Source organism: Bos javanicus, chromosome X (genome assembly GCF_032452875.1).
Source record: "Bos javanicus breed banteng chromosome X, ARS-OSU_banteng_1.0, whole genome shotgun sequence".
Lineage (NCBI taxonomy): Eukaryota > Metazoa > Chordata > Mammalia > Artiodactyla > Bovidae > Bos > Bos javanicus.
In genome coordinates, this window is record NC_083897.1 from 114944839 (window position 1) to 114965030 (window position 20192).

At 39.1% G+C, this 20192-nt stretch overlaps 1 protein-coding gene across 8 annotated transcripts in view; it reads left to right on the top strand.

Moving 5' to 3' along the window:
* The first annotated feature begins 277 nt into the window (after nt 1-277).
* Nucleotides 278-20192, top strand: part of TAB3 (TGF-beta activated kinase 1 (MAP3K7) binding protein 3) — a 93263-nt gene continuing 73348 nt past the window's right edge. For 7 of the 8 annotated variants that reach the window (XR_009735103.1, XR_009735102.1, XM_061410483.1 and 4 more), the window contains exon 1: nt 278-366. The gene's annotated coding sequence lies outside the window, so the exon portion shown is untranslated. The remainder of the gene's footprint in view (nt 367-20192) is intronic. The other variant, XM_061410484.1, reaches the window with a different exon arrangement.

Genomic DNA, 20192 nt, shown 5'->3' on the forward strand with positions numbered 1-20192 from the left:
TCCCCGCCCTCCCGTGTGTGTGGGGGAAGCCTCGCGAGATCGCCATCGGCCGTCCCCGGCGGCGCCATCTTTGTGCCTGGCGAGCGACGGCGCTCAACGCGAGCCCTGAAGCTGGAGGTTCGCTTGCCAAGCTCTCGCCGAGACCGGATCCAGGAAATACTAGGCGGGCCTCGGTGGGAGGGACGCACTGAAGGAGGAGGGAGGGAAGGGGGCGGCGGCGGTTCTCACCGGACTCGGGCCCCGCTCGGCGCGCACCCAAGGGGGGTCGGGCAGGGAAGCGGCGCCGGGCCCGGACCCCCCGCGGGAACTGGCGACTGGTGTGAAGGCGAGGCGGCGGCAGCGGCGAACAGGGAGCAGCGGCTGCGGGTGAGTGTCCGCGAGGAGGCCCGGCACCTGCCCGAGCCGGGGCGTCGGGAGTGGCCCCGGGGTCGTCTCGGTGACCCGGCTCCAGGGCGGTGGGCGTGTGCTGGTCTGCAGGTGTCCCGGGGACTTGTCTCGGCCCGAGGCTGCGGCGGACTCGGAGCACTGCAGGGCTGCCGGAGGTCTGCGCAGGGCCTGGCGCGCCCGCCCGGGACGCCCCGGGAGGCCGAGAAGAGAGGGAGTGGCCGGGGGCCTGGGTTGGCCTTCGCCCCCAAGCAGAGGGGATGATGTCCTTCCTCGCCGGGACCCTGGGCATTGCAAATAGTGAACCTCTGTGTACTGGCTTCAAGCCCCCCAAAAGCGTTTGGGAATGAAGACTAGCAAGGTTGGGGTTCTTGAGGGTGTTGAGAGAACCTGGGGAAGACTAGTAGCGATAGGAGTTAATTGTTCGAAAAGACGTTTGCCAATGATTATTGGCAGGTGTGGAGTAAGGCGAACATACTGTCGACGTTCTTTTAAAGAAGATCACACAAGCAGTCCTCTGAGGTCCAAAACAGTTATTCCCAGTTGGAGTTCTATAGTTTAGTGCTGTGTGGCAGCTCATTAAAGTGCCTAAATAAACGCAGGACTTGGGGAGGGGGCGGTGGATGGGGGACAAGGTAGGTTAAAAAGTAAGCTGCATGTAAAATCAAAAGTTCATACTGTTGATGCAAAGCATTTTTGTCCTTACTGAAACGTAATTTATTTTAAATTGCCTAAGAAAACTTGTCACCTTTGGTCCAGACACGGCTTGTCAATTCCATGAGTTCCTTAGTGACATTTGTCAATCAGACAATAATTTTGCTTGTCATGCATTCTGGTTTGTAAAAGAACAAGAATGAATGGGAAAGAAGAACAACTTGACAAACTTCGTTTCTTTTACACACTTTTTCCTTTTGGAACGATAAGGGGATTTAGTTTATGTCTTTGCTTTGCAGATATTTTGCAATAATATACCAGAACATTTGTAAGAAGAAAGAAAAATTTCTATTAAGAAAGGGCTTTTGAGAGGAGAGTTTAATGTTTCACAGTATTCGCTTTTAAAAGCATCATCCTGGCTTTTAAAAGCAGTACCATAGGCATCACCCCTGGTAAAGTTTCTTTTTTTTTTTTTAACGTACCTAAAATTTTTTTTTTATTGGAGTATAGATGATTTACAGTGTTGTGTTAGCCATGGTAAGTTTTGTGATGGTATCTTTTATAAATACCTGAAGAATGCAAACATATATACATACATAATTTTAAATGCCTCTATGATAGGAAGTGTTTGAATTTTAGCACGTTCCCCCTTACAGGTTTCTTAATCAATAGATTTTAGTGAAGGTAAATATTACATATGTGATTTTTATCTTTACATTTGACAGGACGTAATAATCTGTGTTCTGTCACTCTGAATTTTCTTCCACATGTTTCTTTGACACTGTCAACACACTCTGTACAGTTTGTATTGGAGCAAAGGGACCAAACATTGAGTATTCAGACACTGGGCTTGGTGGGTTATGTATGTTTGCGTTTAATCCTCATAGGTACCGTGTGCTAAAGGTAATAATATTATCTTTGTTTTACAGATAAGGACACTAACCTCCAGTATTCTTCAGTAACTTTCCTGAGTAGGTCATATAGCTGGTAAATTGTGGAGCTAGAACTCAAACTGATGTGTGTCTGATTCTAGAATATGTGCTTTTTCTACTGTACTCTGCATAAGTATATGTGCTGACTAATACACATTTTGGGAAAATGGAAATTTTTATTACAAAGAAATCTTTCAGTTCTGTTGGTAATCTTGAATGCAGTCGGTGTCCTTGGTTGAAAATTATCTATTTTTTTTCCTTTTCATATGTGTCAATTTTCTAGCCAGGGTAGCATTTTAGCACAAGCCTGCTGATTAGTGAGAATTCCTAGTAGCCACTAGTGACCTATCTAAAATTCAGATATTTTCAGTAACTTTGCCTTCAAGTTTCAGCATGCCAAAGATACTTCAGAGATCAAACATCTTGTTTATTCTGGTCCTGAGTAGTTATATGACTAAAATAAAATATAAACTATTATAAGGATTTGAATTTGCTTTATCATAACTTGGAGGTTTACGCACACATATCCACCCACCTACTCACCCAACCACCTACCTTCTCCAGCAAGTGAAGTACTTTATAGCAGATGCTGTTTTTCTTCTCTTTAATTTAGTACAGAGGTTTTGGACCAAATTTGTATTTTGCAGAAAAATACAGCAGCTATTCTGGGATCCAGCATAATCTTTAACGGGTCTAGGGAGTGAAAGACCATGTTGGTGAAACAGTAGAAACATCATGCCAGTGCGTTCACTTTTGTCCCCCACTGGTCTGTGCTCCTGTATGTTTGTCATGATGCTGAACTTGCCTACCTGACCGTTATCTCTGCTCAAGAGAGAGTTCAACTGGAAGAGTAGCCACTGAAAGCTGAAATTTAAAAAAAAAAAAACAACAACAACAAATGCTAAGTGCCGGCACTCATCTTCTAGCAGGTCATTTGGTTAAGTTTACATGTCAAATTAATTAACCCAGGCTGGAAGTTCTGGAAACATGGGCATAAGAGGGTAGAGGAAAAAGAAGTCCTGTGCTCCTCAGCATCCGTTCATGTTTTATGGAGTTTGGAGCTTTGCTTGTAATATAATATCTTGAAGACTTCATGGGTCATATTTGGTAATGATTGAGCAAGTTTTTCTTAATAGGTACACTCCCAAGAACGGGTTAAATAATTCCTTATTTGTGAAGGTTAATTACTCATGATATTTGGGCTACTAGGCCAAAGAAGTCAATAAATGATAATGTAAGTGAGTGCTCACCAAGTAAATAAAAAAGCCTTTCTTAAATGATTTATATTGCCACTGTATTAAAAAAAGATACCAGGAAATTGTCTCATATGTATTTAGAAGCTTAGCTTCATACCTTCCTCATAATAAGCCTCAGTTTATTACTGTGACCACAGATATTCATATCGAAAAGTGAAATGGTCCTGATGAAATATTTGAAACTGTCAAAATGAATTCTAAATATTTAAGAACATATATGAAACTTTGATTCATTGGCAGTTCTGTTAATTTATTTGTCTGACCCTCCAATATCTTACTTCCCCCCTGCTTCAAATTTCTGTCTTTACTTTCCTTCCTCTCTTTCTGACCCTGTTTTTGTTGGTACCTGGAGCTTTCCCTTAGTTCTCAGTTGACACTGAGGTCCTCTGCAGAATGGATGATGACAAAGAGGGCAACTAAACTCTTCTAGGTCCACTCCCCTTCTCCAGATCCACCTGCTCTATGAGGTCAAGAGGGACCCGGTCAAGACCCCTTAACTCACTGCATTCTTGCACAGTAGAATAAGAGTAGCCAGAAAGAGGGAGGCTTTGTCAAGACTCTTCCTGTGGTTTCTTTCTTTTCCTTGTCTCTCCTAAGCATTAAGGGGGAAAGCTTGTAACAGCCCATCTGCTGTGGAAGTAGCCACTGTTCCCTCATTGTCTTTTGCAGTCCAGCCCAACACTCACAGGCTTTGCTTTGCTCCTTTTAGCTGCCATCCCACCCTTCTTCCTTTACTCCCAAGTAGGTGTTGCCTTCTCATCCCAGGATCTCCTTCCACCACAGCGCTGTCTTTTTGTCTTTCTAACTCTGAAGCCTAGTACACTGTCCACTGCCCTCTTTTATACCTTTCCTCCTGCTTGGCCTTGATCATGGAAGCCTAGGCCTGTGGTTCTAGGGGAGCTGACTCAGTTAAGAGGAGGGAAGAATTCTTTTCTACTTCCAAGGTTTAGTGGGGCAGGGATATTCTTTTACTCTTGACTGCTAAATGAGTTTTCTGATAGGAACATTGCTCTTGAAGGTTCAGTATTTTATTATACTTCTGTATGCTTATGGTTGTTTAAGCTTTAGTGGACTGTCTTGGAAGCTTGGCACATTGGATCTTTGTTTCCTGGGAAGGCAAGTTCGAGGCTCAGGTAGGTGACTGAAAAAACCAGCTTGCGCTCCAGAAGTTGTTTGGGGTGGTGTGCTTTTTGTTACTCAGTGGAATGGTAGGGAGCAGATGTTTAGCTATCCAAAATTACATGTTAGGGGAATCAGGTGGCTCTTTGCAGAGATAAGCTGATAGTCTTTTTAGATGGTCAGTGGAGAATTTCTGAATTTAGAAATGTGTTTTGAAATACAATTGAAGTTCAGTCTATCCAGGATTAATGTTTGTCCTTGGAGCAGATGTTACAGTGTTGTGGAAAGAACAGAGTTTTTCTTTATCATGAAAGAATATCTTGTTCCCACTATTTCTTGCTGCTGTTCTGAAACTTTTCAGGGGTATTGGAACTATTGCAGTTATTTTACCCAAGTTTCTTTACTTAGTGATAAACATGGACAGTGTGTTTTAAGTTTTACTAGTTTGTTGTTGAAGTTGCATGCTGTTACCACCATTTGTATTGTTCAAACAAGGAATTTCAAAGTGATAAAAGCAAAGCAAAATACATTTAAATTTTGTTATCCCTAAATGTGTTCAGTCTTAGCTTGTTTGAAGGACATATTGCTAATAAGTGCTTCCCTGATAGCTCAGTTGGTAAAGAATCTGCTTTCAATTCAGAAGACCCCAGTTCGATTCCTGGGTTGGGAAGATCCACTGGAGAAGGGATGGGCCACCCGCTGCAGTATTCTTGGGCTTCCCTTGTGGCTCAGCTGGTAAAGAATCTACCTGCAATGTGGGAGACCTGGGTTTGATCCCTGGGTTGGGAAGATCCCGTGGAGAAGGGAACGGCTACCCACTCCAGTATTCTGGCCTGGGGAATTCCATGGACTGTATAGTTCATGGGGTTGCAAAGAGTCGGACACGACTTTCACATATTCCTACTAAAAGGCAAGATGGGCCCCGCTTTTTTGTCTCCAAGCCACTCATTTAAAAAATGAATTAGAGTTAAGTGCCCTTTGTTGTGGAGAAGGCAATGGCACCGCACTTGAGTACTCTGGCCTGGAAAATCCCATGGACGGAGGAGCCTGGTGGGCTGCAGTCCATGGGGTCACGAAGAGTCGGACACGACTGAGCGACTTCACTTTCACTTTTCACTTTCATGCACTGGAGAAGGAAATGGCAACCCACTCCAGTGTTCTTGCCTGGAGAATCCCAGGGACAGGGGAGCCTGGTGGGCTGCCGTCTATGGGGTCGCACAGAGTCGGACACAACTGAAGTGACTTAGCAGCAGCAGCAGCCCTTTGTTGAAGGTGGTGAAGAATCCACCGGCCAGTGCTGGAGACACTGGTTTGATCCCTGGGTCCGAAAGATCCCCTGGAGAAGGGCATGGCAACCCACTCCAGTAGTCTTGCCTGGAGCCCATGGTCAGGGGAGCCTGGCAGGCTACAGACCATGGAGTCACAAAGAGTTGAACATGACTGAGCCACCAAGCACACTCTCTTGCCCTTTATTTAAGAGTTTACCAAATTATTTAATTACACACAGATTGCAGTGGTTAAAATATAATCTCTAGGGGTAAAATGCTCAGATATTCAAATCTTACTTTTCACACTAACTAGCTCTGTGATCTTGGGCAAGTTGCTTAATCTCTGACCTGTTTCCTCATTTTTGAAATTGGGATAATGTAATATCTACCTCACAGGACTTTCATGAAGGTTAAATGAGCCAGAGGATGTGTAGTATTTAGAACATGCCTGGCAATGGTAAATGCTCAAAAAGAGTTAGTTCTGTTATTACTTTATCATCATCATTATTACTGCTGCTATTACTACTTTAGCTACCCTCTGATATGATTCCCCTTCTGTTCTGGGGGTTTGTATGTATGTGTAAGATATATTTGTTTATTGTATAATAGTTTTTTAATGCAAAACTTGGGGGGAATGGCAGGGAGAGCAGTATATTCATTGTTGGATACATCCAAAATTGGCCACAGAGTAGAAAATCCATAAAATATTAAACTAATTTTTTCCAATTACACGGTTTCTATTATATTAGATAAAAGGAACTGTGCCACTTTGACATTATGAGCAAAACTGGGTTATTTGAGTAACCAGAGAGTCTTTATTAGAATTTGTGTAAGTATAAGGCCAGAGTCTATGTAGACAGAGCCTTAATTTCTAAATGGTTCATTTATATGTATTACTTTTTGAAAATCAGCACCAATTTCCCACAGAAATAATGTCCCATATGGCCTTCAGATTCCCAGGCCAGCCCAACATATCTGAATTTGAGGACTGATAGTACTATAAAAACGAACCTGTATGTTTAACAATGTCTCAACAAGAATATGCACTGCATTCATCGTGTACAGAGAGATTATGAGCACAATCTTGAAGATGGTGTGTTGGGGTCATATTTGTTCACAATTCTAGCAAGGACTCCCAAGCCTTGTGCAGAGAAATTTCTTTTGTGGTGGAAGCTAAGCACAGAGTAAGTAGTGGGACCTGGTCTCTAGAAGGGAGGAGGTTTTTCTTGGCTTGCCTCCTCAAAAAGCTGTGTAGTATAGTTGTTCAGTTGCTAAGTTGGGTCTGAATCTTTGTGACCCCATGGATTGCAGCATGCCTAGTGGTTGCCGTCAAATTTCTGTTCTGTCACAGAACTTCTTGTGTAAAATGTAGATGTAAGTACTGCTTACTTTACAAGGTTTGGGGCAGTGTTAAATGTGTTAATAAATATAAAGCAATTAAAACAGCACCTGGCCCATTGGTGAGTGCATAAGAAACGTAATATGTATGTGTGTATGTGTGTGTGTATTATTAAGCTTTGGCTGTTCGTTGCACATATCTGTTGTAGTAAAATAGGATTATTCTCCTCCTCTTCCACTGAGAAATACTTTCATAGCTTTTCATTTTCATCCCTGCCTAAAATAAGCATCTTTTTTTTTTTTGAGGCTTTTCTGGGAGTTTATTTTATAATATTGAAGCATTGGAGAAATAGGTGACTCTTTAAGTAAAGAGTCCCTTCTGTGTGTATCTCTTCATCCCCGTTTTAGGTCTTATAGGGATGTGGAGATGCATTGCCTGAAAATACTGACTGTGGATCAGAATTGAGGTATAAATGTTTTGACTTCTGGTAGTTCTTGCTAAGTCATTTTTTTTTAAAATAGGCAAAAATAGAACAGACTTCCCATATACTCTTCATCCAGGTGTATATAGCAATGGTACATTTGTCAAAACTAAGACACTAACGTTGGTATATTATCATTAGCTAAACTGAGATTTATTTGATTTCACTAGTTTTCCCACTACTGTCCTGCTCTGTCTTAGGATCCATTTGAGGGTACCATGTTGCATTTAGTTACTAGGTCATTTTTAATCTTTAGGGGATACGTTTCTGTGGCCATAAAACCATTTTCTGATTTAATCTTTCTGCAGGTCCTCAAAATGCCATGTGTTTCCCCTGGGGATGTCTAGTTCAGGGATTCATCTTGGCAGTGAACTTTATAGTTTGAAATGAAAGAAGAGTCCTACGATAGAGGAAAGAATGCTGTGGTGTTAGGGTGGAGACTAAAGCATTTTTATAATTTAGAAATATGTTGGACTAAACGGGTTATTTCATGTACTGTTTGTTCAGTTTCGATGGATTTAGCTTCAGAATGACAAGACATCTTTTAAAATCGTTAAAGATATATAAAAGAAATAATTCATATTGGATATAGAAGCTAACTGGAATGAATTGCAGAAAGTACTTGTAATTCTGGTTGAGAAATTAATTTAAGTTTGTACAATAACTTGTTGCTAATTTAGCACATTTATGTTTATTTATATGTATTGACCTCAGTGCGAGGTCATGATTGATCATTATTTTGTCTTTTTCAGGAGTACTGTATGCTATAGGTGCCATTGTCATTCTAAATTATCACTTATGCCTTACATTTGATGTCACAGTCATCATTTAGTGTAAACAGAAAGTTATCTGTTAGGTTGCACGTCATGAACTTTACTTTAGAAAGTCTTATCTTTTCTGCCCCAGAAATAGTATTTGGCTATTAGTCATGGATGGCAAACAAATTAATTTTGTGTTGGTAACATTTGGATGAAAATGTTTTAACTGAATGTGGTATGTGTTAAGGGACCTTGCCAATAAACAAACCCTTGGTGGGTTTAAGTGCTCTAGAACTTACAGAAAACTGGGAGAGGGGAGAACTTAAATATTTTCAGTTGTTTCTACTTATCAAGAGCTGCTTATGACCTTGGACAAATTACCCAATTTCAAAGGACCTTAGTTTCTTCGTTTATGAATTTAGGAGATTTGACTAGATGTGTCAGTCTATTCATTTCTAAGATTTGAAAGAACCTCTTATTTAATGAAAAGCTATATAGCACAGGGAACTATATTCAGTATCCTGTGATAAACCATAATGAAGAAAAATGTGAAAAAGAATGTATATATAACTGAATCACTGTGCTGTACTGCAGAAATTAAGACAACATTGTAAATCAACTTACTTGAGTAAAATAAACTAAAACCCTTATAAGATCATGTTGCTTGTCTTGCATCTTTATGAATCAGCATTAGTCACTAAACTGGATATAAATCAATTTATCTTTTGAGGTTTGAATAATTACAAACCACTGTCACTATAAGTTTAAGAATCTCCAGTTAGTTTGAGAGCTGTAGCAATATTTTTTGGTAATTAGCATATTATATGATACCTGCTTTTTAAGATTTTTGTTATTTAATTTCTGTGCTTTGCCCTGAAAGCAGTGGACTTCAAACTTTTTTGCTCTCATATCCTCTAATCAGTTTTGAAAATTAGGTACCCCTTTTTGTACCCTTTTGGTCACTTACTGCCCTCTAACCATTTCCCTGACTTTTAACATCAGAGATTGTTTTTGCCTATTTTGTATTTTATATAAATAGAATCCTACTGTAGTCTCCTGTGCAACATTAGAATATAGATAAACCTCAAATTATGAATATGAGATTTATCTACATTGTGTATAGTTGTTACCTGTTCTTTCTCATTACTGTATATTTCATTGTGTGAATGTATCAATATATCCATCAACTACTGTTGATGGATATGTAGGTAGGTCTCAGTTTTTGACTTTGGAGTAGGCAAAAATTTCTTAAACAGGACTTTTTCAATGTATATATTTGTTTTAGAGTTGTGACTAGAGAATGAGAAAACTGGCTTGGCATCTGACAATTTTGCAACTGTTAATATATGGTAAAATGTTTTACTTTATAAATCTTGAAGTGTCGATATTTATAACTAGATCTAGGTGTTGTGCTTTTATAACTGTTTTCGGTAGAATTCCTTCAGAAATGCGTCATGTACTTCCTTGCTTATTTTGACTTGCTCATTTGTAGAAGTTCTTTACTATATGCTAGAAATGAGCTCTCACTGTGTATATATACCATAGTTCACTTCATTCATTCCTTGATGGACACTTAGGTTGTTCCCATATTTTCACCATTATAAATAATGCTGCAGTGAACATGGGGGTGCATATAACTTTCCAAATTAGTGGTTTTGTTTTCTTTAGATAAATACCCCAACAGAATTGCTGTACTGTATGCTAGTTTTATTTTTAATATTTTTGAGAAACCTCCCTACTGTTTTTCATAGTGGCTGCACCAATTTAAATTACCACCAACAGAGCACAAGCATTCACTTTTCTCTGCATCCTTGCCAGCATTTGTTATTTCTTGTCTTTTTAATAATAGTCATTCTGATAGATGTAAGGTGGTCTCTCGTGGTTTTGATTTACATTTCCCTGATGATTAGTGATGTTAAGCAGCTTTTCATGTACCTTTTGGCCATCTGTATGTCTTCTTTGGAATAATGTCTATTCATAGCTTCTGCCAATTTTTTAATCAGATTTTTTCCATGCTATTGAGTTATGTGAGTTCTTTGTCAATTTTGAATATTAGTCCTTTATCAGATACGTGATTTGAAAATATTTTCTCCCATTCTATAGGTTGCTTTTTCATTTCTTAATGGTTTCTTTCTCTGTGTAGAAGCATTTTTGTTTTGAAGTAATCCCACTTGTTTTTTTGCTTTTGATGTCAAGTCCAAAAATAATTACCAAGACCTGTGTCAAGGAGCTTACTGTCTATGTTTTCTTCTAGGACTTTTATGGTTTAGAGTATTATGTTCAAGTCTTTAATCCATTTTGAATTAATTTTTGTGTATAGTGTAATATAATGATCCATTTATTGTTTTGCATGTGACTGTCCAGTTTTCTCAACACCATTTATTGAAGAGACTGTGTCATTTTCCCAATATATATTCATGGCTTCTGTGTTGTAATGGACTATCTGTTCCATTGATCTATATGTCTGTATTTATGCCAACTCCATACTGTTTTGATTAGTATAGCTTTGTAATATAGTTTGAAACCGGGAAGCATGGTGCTTCCAGCATTTTTATTTCTCACAATTGCATTGATTATTGGAGATCTTTGGTGATTGCATATAAATTTTAGGATTGTTTGTTCTCTTTGTGAAAAATACCATTGGAATTTTGATAGGAATTTCATTGAATCTGTGGATTGCTTTAGGTAGTATGAACATTTTAACAATATTAATTCTCCCAATTCATGGGCAGGTACTATCTTTTTTTCTGTCTTCAGTTTCTTTCAACAGTGTCTTGTAGTTTTCAGTATATACATCTTTAACCTCCTTCATTAGATTTATTCCTTGGTAGTTTATTCTTTTTGATGTGGTTGTAAATGGGATTGTCTTCTTAATTTCTCTGTGCAGTGCTGTACTTAGTCACTCAGTCATGTCCGACTCTTTGTGACCCCATGGACTATAATATAGCCCACTAGGCTCTTCTGTCCATGGGGATTCTCCAGGCAAGAATACTGGAGTGGATTGCCATGCCCTCCTCCAGGGGATCTTCCTGACTCAGGGATCTAACCTAGGTCTTCCGCATTGCAGGTGGATTCTTTACTGACTGAGCCATCATTTTATTAGTATAACAAAAGTTTTTTCTGTATTGATTTTGTATCTTTTAGTTTTATTAAATTTGTTTATTGGTTGTAACAGTTTTTTGATGGAGTCTTAAGAGTTTTCTATATATGATACCATGTCATCTGCAGATATTGATAGTTCTTTGTTTCCAGTTTGAATGCTTTTTATTTCTCTCCTAATTTTTTGGCTAGGTCTTCCAATGCTAGGAAGAAAATGGAGAAGGCAATGGCACCCCACTTGAGTACTCTTGCCTGGAAAATCCCATGGACAGAGAAGCCTGGTAGACTACAGTCCATGGGATCGCAAAGAGTCAGACACAACTGAGCAACTTCACTTCCAATGCTACATTGGATAAAAGTGATGAGAGTGGACACTTTTAGCTTGTTCCTGATCATAGAGGAAAAACTTTCAGCTTTATACTTTTGAATATGATGTTAGCAGTAGACCTGTACATATATCTTTCCACTCCCTCTGTACCCACTTTCTTGAGAATTTTAATCATGAATGAATGTTGAATTTTGTCAAATGTTTTTTCTACATCTATTGAGATGATAATATGATTTTTTTCCTTTATCTTGTTAATGTAGTACATTGTGTTGACTGATTTGCAGGTTTTGCACCATCCTTGCCTCCCTGGAATAAACCCTTTGATTATAATATATGGTTCTTTTAATGTACTGTTGATTTTCATTTGCTAATATTTTGTTGAGAATTTTTCCTCTATGTTCATCAAGGATATGGACTGTAGTTTTCTTTGTTTTGGTATCCTTGTCTAGTTTAGTATCAGCCCAATTCTGGCCTTTTAAAATGAGTGTGGAAGTGTTCTCTTCTGGTTTTTGTTGTTATTGTTGTTGTTTTTTCTCTCTTCTGTTTTTTGGAAAGAGTTTGGGAGGGATTTGTATTAATTCTTCTTTGAATGTTCAGTAGACTTCACCAATAGAGCTCTCAGATCCTGGACTCTTCTTTGTTGGGAGATTTTTGGTTACTGATTCAGTCTCCCTAATAGTAATTGATCTATTCACATTTTCTATTTCTTCATGATTCACTCTTGGAAGACTGTTTGTAGGAATTTATTCATTTCTTTCAGGTTGTCCCCTTTATTGGTATTTAATTGTTCATTGTGGTCTCTTACGATCCTTTGTATTTTTGTGGTATCCCTTATAAAGGTTTGTCAGTTTTGTCTACTTTTTCAAAGAACCACCTCTTAGTTTCATTGATCTTTTCTGTTGTCATTTTGGTCTCTATTTCATTCATTTCCACTCTGATCTTTGTTATTTCCTTCATTCTACTAACTTTGGACTTTTTTTTTCTTCTTCTTCTAGTTCCTTGAAGTGTAATATTCTGTTGTTTATTTGCATCTTTATTGTTTCTTCAGGTAGGCCTTTGTTACTATGAACTTCCCTCTTAGAATTACTTTGTTGAACCTCATAATTTTGGTGTATTTTAATATTCATTTGTCTCAAGGTATTTTTTGCATGTGTGTGTTAGTTGCTCAATTGTGTCTGACTCTTTGCATCCCCATGGCCTGTAGCCCACCATGCTCTTCTGTTCATGGAATTCTCCAGGCAAGAGTACTGGAGTTGGTAGCCATTTCCTTCTCCAGGGGAATCTTCCCAACCCAGGGATTGAACCCAGGACTCCTACATTGCAGACAGATTCTTTATCATCTGAGCCACCAGGGATTTTTCTGTTGACCTATTAGTTGTTCAGTAACATGTTGTTTAATCTCACGTTAGTGAATTTTTCAATTGTCCTCCTGTGATTGATTTCTAATTTATACCATGTTTGGGAAAGATGCTTGATATGGGTTTATTTCTTCATTAAACTGGTAAGTTACATTTTTTTTAATGGCTGAGTTATGCTCCATTGTATATATGTACATCTTCTTTACCCATTCCTCTGTTTATGGACATTTAGATTGCTTCCATGTCATATTTATTGATAATAAGAGTGCTGCAGTAAACATTGGAATGTATGTATCCTCTCAGACCATGATTTTCTCCCGATATATGCCCAAGAGTGGGATTGCAGGGTCATATGGCTTTATTTTTAGTTTAAGGAATGTCCATACTGTTCTCTATAGTAGCTGTACCAATTTATATTCCCATTAACAATGTTGGAGGGTTCCTTTTCTCCACACCCTCTCCACCATTTATTTGTAGACTTTTTGATGATGGCTGTTCTGAGTGGTGTGAGGTGATACCTCATTGTAGTTGTGATTTGCATTTGACACCGCCCTTATGGCAGAAAGTGAAGAGGAACTAAAAAGCCTCTGGATGAAAGTGAAAGAGGGGAGTGAAAAAGTTGGCTTGAAGCTCAGCATTCAGAAAACTAAGATCATGGCATCTGGTCCCATCACTTCATGGCAAATAGATGGGGAAACAGTGGAAACAGTGTCAGACTTTGTTTTTTGGGGCTCCAAAATTACTGCAGATGGTGATTGCAGCCATGAAATTAAAAGACGCTTACTCCTTGGAAGGAAAGTTATGACCAACCTAGATAGCATATTCAAAAGCAGAGATATTACTTTGCCAACAAAGGTCCATCTAGTGAAGGCTATGGTTTCTCCAGTGGTCATGTATGGATGTGAAAGTTGGACTGTGAAGAAAGCTGAGCGCCAAAGAATTGATGTTTTTGAACTGTGGTGTTGGAGAAGACTCTTGAGAGTCCCTTGGATTGCAGGCAGATCCAACCAGTGCATTCTGAAGGAGATCAGCCCTGGGATTTCTTTGGAAGGAATGATGCTCAAGCTGAAACTCCAGTACTTTGGCCACCTCATGCGAAGAGTTGACTCATTGGAAAAGACTCTGATGCTGGGAGGGATTGGGGGCAGGAGGAGAAGGGGATGACAGAGGATGAGATGGCTGAATGGCATCACCAACTCGATGGATGTGATTTTGAGTGAACTCCGGGAGTTGGTGATGGACAGGGAGGCCTGGTGCAATTCATGGGGTCGCAAAGAGTCGGACACAACTGAGCGACTGAACTGAATAATTAGTAATGTTGAGCATCTTTTCGTGTTTCTCTTGGTCATCTGTGTGTCTTCTTTGGAGAAATGTCTATTTAGGCCTTCCACTCATGTTTTGGTTGAGTTGTTTTTTTGGTATTGAGCTGCATGAGCTGTTTGTAGATTTGAAGATTTATCCCTTCTTGGTCACTTAGTTTGCAAATATTTTCTGCCATTCTGTGAGTTGTCTTTTCATTTTGTTTATGGTTGCCTTTGCAAAGGCTTTTGAGTATAATTAAGTCCCATGTGTTTATTTTTGTGTTTATTTCCATTACTCTAGTAGATCAAGAAAGATACTGCTGTGATTTATGTCAAAGAGTGTTCTTCATATGTTTTCCTCTAAGAGTTTTATAGTATCAGGTCTTATATTTAGGTCTTTGATTCATTTTGAGTTTATTATTGTAAATGGTATTAAAGAATGTTCCAGTTTATTATTTTTATTCATATTGTTTGACAGTTTATGGCTGTGTTGGATCTTTGTCACATATGGAGTTTCTCTAGTTGGTGTGAGCAAGGGCTACTCTTCATTGCTGTGTGGGCTTCTCATTGCAGTAGCTTCTATTGTTGTGGAGCACAGACTGTAGGTGTGCAGGCTTCATAATGTGCAGCTCATGGGATCTAGAGTGCAGGCTTAATTGTTGTGATGCATGGGCCTAGTTGCCCTGAGGCATGTGGGATCTTCTTGGACCAGGGATCAAACCCATGTTGCCTGGGTTGGCAGGCAGATTTGTAACCATTGGACCACCAGGGAAGTCGCAAGAATCTTCTAAGTTAATTCTTTTACATGTAGTGGTCATGTTTTCTCAACACCACTTATTGAAGAGACCTCCATTGTATATTCTTGCCTCTTTAGTTGTAGGTTAATTGACCATAGGTGGGTGGGTTTATTTCTGGGTTTTCTGTCTTGTTCCATTGATCTGTATTCTCTTTTTGTGCCAGTACCATAATACTGATTTGATGACTGTAGCTTTATAGTATAGCCTGAAGTCAGGGAGCCTGATTCTTCCAGATCTGTTTTCTTTTTCAAGATTGCTTTGGTTCTTTTGTATCTTTGTACAAATTTTAGGATTTTTGTTCTAGTTCTGTGAAAAATACTATTGGTAATTTGATAGGGATTGCATTGAATCTGTATATTGCTTTGGGTGGTATACTCATTTGACTATTAATTCTTCCTATCCAAGAACACAATCTATCTATCCATCTTTCTATGTCATGTTAGATTTCACTCATCTTTATCTTACAATTTTCAGAGTATCAGTGTTTTGCCTCCTTAGGTAGGTATATCCATAGGTGTTTTCTTCTTTTTGATGTGATGGTAAATAGGATTGTTTCCTTAATTTGTCTTTCTGGTCTTTTGTTGCTGCTGCTGCTGCTGCTAAGTCGCTTCAGTCATGTCTGACTCTGTGCGACCCCATGTATGGCAGCCCACCAGGCTTCCCCGTCCCTGGGATTCTTCAGGCAAGAACACTGGAGTGGGTTTCCATTTCCTTCTCCAGTGCATGAAAATGAAAAGTGAAAGTGAAGTCGCCCTGTCGTGTCCGACTCCTAGCGACCCCATGGACTGCAGCCTACCAGGCTCCGCCATCCATGGGATTTCTGGAGTGGGGTGCCATTGCCCTCTCCCTTTTGTTGCTAGTCTGTAGATATGCAAGAGATCTCTGTATATAAATTCTGTATCTTGCAACTTTATTGAATTCATTGATGAGCTCTAGTAGTTTTCCGGTAGCATCTGTATGATTTTCGGGGCTTTCCCAGTGGCTCAGTGGTAAAGAATCCTCCTGCCAATGCAGAAGACTCAAGAGATGTGAGTTCAATCCCTGGGTCGGGAAGATCCCTTGGAGTAGGAAAAGGCAACCCACTCCAGTATTCATGCTTGGAAAACTCCATGGACAGAGGAGCCTGGTGGACTATAGTCCATGGGATCGCAGAAAGTCAGACATGACTGAACATGCATGCATGTACATGTACAGTATCATGTTATCTGTAAAGAGTGACAGTTTTACTTTTTTTTTCCAATTTGGATTCCTTTTATTTTTTTCTGTGATTGCCATGGCTAGGACTTCTAAAAGTATGTTGACTAAAAGTGGCAAGAGTGGACATCCTTGTTTTGTTCATGATCTTAGAGGAAATGAGTATGATATTTGCGATAGGTTTGTCATATATGGCCTTTATGATGTTGAAGTATGTTCCCTCTATGCCACCTTTCCAGAATTTTTCTTTTAATCATAAATGGGTGTTAGATTTTGTCAAATGCTTTTCCAGCATCTATTGAGATGATCATTCAATTTTTATTCTTCAATTTGTTGATGCATTATATCACACTGATTTGTGAATATTGAAAAATGCTTGCATCCCTTGGATAAATTCTTCTTGATCATGGTGTATGATCCTTTTAATGTGCTGTTGGATTCGATTTGAAGGTATTTTGTTGGGAATTTTTATGCTTTTGTTCATCAGTGATATTGACATGTAATTTTCTCTTTTTTGTTGTAGTATCTTTGTCTAGTTTTGGTGTCAGGGTGATGGTGGCCTCACAGAATGAGTAACCATTTACATTTAAGGTTAATTATTGATGTCTGTTTTGTTAATTGCTTTGGATTCATCTTTGTAGGTCTTTTTTCTCCCCATCCTCTTTTTTTCTTTTGTGATTTCATGACCACATTTTATGTTGTGTTGTATTACTTTCTCTCCCTCTTCTTCTCCCTCATTGCAGGATGTTAGTTTCCTGACCAGGGATCAAACCCATGCTCCCTGCAGTGGGGAGCGCAGAGTCAAAATAACTGGACCACGTGTGTGTGCGTGTGTGTGTGTGTGTGTGTGTGTGTGTGTATGTGTGTATCTGCTGTAGATTTTTGCTTTGCGGTTCCCATGTGTGTTTGTGTGTGTGTGTGTGTATGTGTGTATCTGTTGTAGATTTTTGCTTTGCGGTTCCCATGGATTCTGATATAGCGATCTGTATATATAAACAAGATCATTTTAAGTTTCCTATTATCTGAGTTTGTACTCCTCATGATTGCCGTTTTGATACCATATTTATGCGTGGATGCTGTCCTATCTTTACTGTATGCTTTCCTTTACCAGTGAGCTTTCTTGTTTGTAGTATTCTTATTTGCAGTTGTCCCCCCACCCCTTTTTTCCCCACCTAGAGAAGTTCCTTTAGTATTTTGCAAAACTGTTCTAGTGGTGCTGAATTCTTTTAGTTTTTGCTTGTCTGTAAAGCTTTTGATTTCTCCGTCAAATCTCAGTGAGAGCCTTGCTGGCTACAGTATTGCTTTCAGGTTCTTCCCTTTCAGCCTTTAAAGGTAACCTGCCACTCCATTCTGGTCTGCTGCTGCTGCTGCTAAGTCACTTCAGTCGTGTCTGACTCTGTGCGACCCCATAGATGGCAGCCCACCAGGCTCCCCTGTCCCTGGGACTCTCCAGGCAAGAACACTGGAGTGGGTTGCCATTTCCTTCTCCAGTGCATGAAAGTGAAAAGTGAAAGTGAAGTCGCTCAGTCGTGTCCGACTCTTCGTGACCCCATGGACTGCAGCCCACCAGGCTTCTCCATCCATGGGATTTTCCAGGCAAGAGTACTGGAGTCTGGTGCCGTTGCCTTCTCTGGTCTGCAGAGTTTCTGCTAATGAATCAACTGATAATCTTGTAGTAATTCTCTCATAGCTATTTGTTGCTTTTCCCTTTGTTGCTTTTCATTTTTTTCTTTTGTCTTTATTTTTTGTCAGTCTGATTACTGCGTGCCTCTGCATGCTTCACCTTAGGCTTATCCTGCCTGTAGCTCTCTGTACTTCCTGGACTTGGGTAATTGTTTCCTTCCCGTGATAGGGAAGTTTTCAGCTGTTATCTCTTCAAATACTTGCTCAGGTCCTTTCCCTCTCTCTTTTCCTTCTGTGACTCCTTTAATGCAGTTGTTGGTACATTTAATGTTCTCCAAGAGGTCTCTTGGCTGGTTGGCTGGTTTGATCAAACCTGTCAGTCCTAAAGGAAATCAACCCTAAATATTCATTGAAAGGACGAAAGCTGAAGCACCAATACTTTGGCCTCCTGATGCAAAGAGCCAACTCATTGGGAAAAATCCCGATGCTGGGAAAGATTGAGGGCAGGAGGAGAGCGGGTGACAGAGGATGAGATGGTTGGATGGCATCACCGACTTGATGGTCATGAGTTTGAGCAAGCTCTGGGAGATGGTGAAGAACAGGGAAGCCTGGTGTGCTGCAGTCCATGGGGTCACAAAGAGTCAGACATGACTTAGTAACTGAACAATAACACAAAGGTCTCTTAGATGGTCTTCATTTTTTTCCATTCTTTTTTCTTTATCATGTAGCAGTGATTTCCACCATTCTGTCTTCTAGATCACATATCCTTCACTTATTTTGCTGTTGGTTGCTTCTAATATATTTTTTATTTCAGGTATTTGTATTATTCATTTCGTGTGTATGTTCTTTAGTTCTTCTAGGTCTTTGTCAAGCATTTCTTGTATCTTCTCAATCTGTGCATCCATTCTTATTCCAAGACCTTGGATCATCTTTACTATCATGACTCCAGATTCTTTTTTGGGTAGTTTGCCTGTCTCCACTTAGTTGTTCTTCTAGGGTTTTATTGTTTTTCTTTTTATTTATTTTTAAATGAAACAAAGATGAACATTTTTAATGATAAAAGGTACAGTTCACAAAGATAGACCTCATAAACCATTAGACACCTTATAACTAAGAAAGGTACATAAAGCAAAAATCAGAAGAAATATAAGGGAAAAGAAAATATATATATATAATCATACTGAGACATATTAACATTCCTCTGAGAATATTTTATCAAGTACAGAAAAAATAAGAATTGGAGCATCTTGAATGATGTCATTAATAATTTAAATATAATAGATTTGTATTTACATCAATTTATATTAATCTTCTGTCCTACACAAATATATTTAAAATATTGTATCTCATACCTTGTTACTAGATTTCCACAGGACATTTTGAAAAAGTGGCAAAAAAATAAACACCTAAATTTCAAAAAGTAGAATTCTTTTTCTGTGTGATTTAGTTATACATATACACATATATTATTTTTGAAATTATTTTCCATTGTAGGTTATTACAAGATATTGACTATAGTTCCCAGTGCTATACAGTAAATCTTTGTTGTTTGGTGTATATCTAATTTTTAAATTAGAAATCTAGCATTCTGGTAATAATTGAAACAGGTAGAATCAAAATGTCATAAATTGTTTAGCTAGGCAAAAATTAATAATTTTTCTAAAATATATATATAATGCGTATTATTCATATATTTATACAAAAGCTTTTCTACTATGCTTGATAAAGACTTGAGAAAGAAAAAGTGAAAGTCTCTCAGTCATGTCCGATTCTTTGTGACGCCAGCGCTGTAGCCTACCAGGCTTCTCTCTCCATGGAATTCTCTAGGCCAGAATACCAGAGTGGGTAGCCATTCCCTTCTCCAGGTGATCTTTCCAACCCAGGATTGAACCCAGGTCTCCCACATTGCAGGTGGATTCTTTACCAGCTGAGCCACCAGGGAAGCTCAAGAATACTGGAGTGGGTAGCCTATCCCTTCTCCAGGGGATCTTCTGACCCAGGAATTGAACTGGGGTCTCCTGCATTGCAGGTGGATTCTTTACCAACTGAGCTATCAGAGAAGCCCTAAAAGGCTTGAGAAAGAACATCAAAACAAAAGAGATGGAGAAATTGGAAAACATAAACTAAGTGAAATGGGAACACTGAATATGAAATAGACAAAGTGAAACAAACTAGATAAAAGTAAAAGATCCTTACATAGTCTAGTTGTTTTTAAACATGACTGCTTTCTAGAAACATATCTGGAGCTCTGATGAAAAAAAGCAATACCTGGGCATTTGTATTTTTCAAAAAGTCCAAGAT